The following is a 710-nucleotide window of genomic DNA, read 5'->3' on the forward strand; positions in this document are numbered from 1 at the left end:
TCGGGACCCCGCTGCGCCGCCCTCTCTCGCTCCTGGCCCTGACCCGGGCCCCGGCCCGCGCCACAGCCGGCCGCCCGGGAGACAGCAGGTGCCTCCGGGAGCTCCTCGGGGGGAGGCTGGCCCGGGCAAAGGGCGGGGCCTGGCGGGGCGGGGCAGGCTCGCCCCTCGCGTCTCCGCACCCGCAGCCCGGTGCCCGGCCAGCCCCCCCTCGGCCCCCCCTTCGCTCCGCCTCGCCGCGGAGACGCAACCCTGCGCCGCCGCAGCCCCGGAGGAAGACGCCACCGCCGCCGCCGCCGGGGCCGGGAGGGGAAGGGCGCCGGGCCGGCGTCGCGAGCCGCCAGCTGAGCGCGCCGCCGGCCAGTCCAGCCGCGCGCCGAGCAGCCGCTGCGCCGGGCGGTTGCGCCGGAGGAGCGATGCTCGGGCCGCGGCGGTGGAGCGCAGCCCCCCGCCGCCCTGCCGCCTAGAGCCGCTTCCCGCCGCTCCGCTGCCTTCTTTCCGCCGCGCCGGCGCTGCCCTCCGCGGACGCCGTCCCCGCCCGCGTCGCCCCGGCCGCCGGAGCCGGGCGCAGGGGAGCGGAGGGCCCCACCGGGCAGCGCCCCCCTGAGAGGGTGCGCCGACGCCGGGGCCGGGGCCGGGCCGCCGGGATGGGGGCCGCCCGAGGCGGGGGGTAGCCGGGCCGGCGGGCGCGAGGGGAGGGGAGGGCGCGGGCC

This window comes from Candoia aspera, chromosome 15, assembly GCF_035149785.1.
Source record: "Candoia aspera isolate rCanAsp1 chromosome 15, rCanAsp1.hap2, whole genome shotgun sequence".
In the NCBI taxonomy this organism is placed as follows: Eukaryota; Metazoa; Chordata; class Lepidosauria; order Squamata; family Boidae; genus Candoia; species Candoia aspera.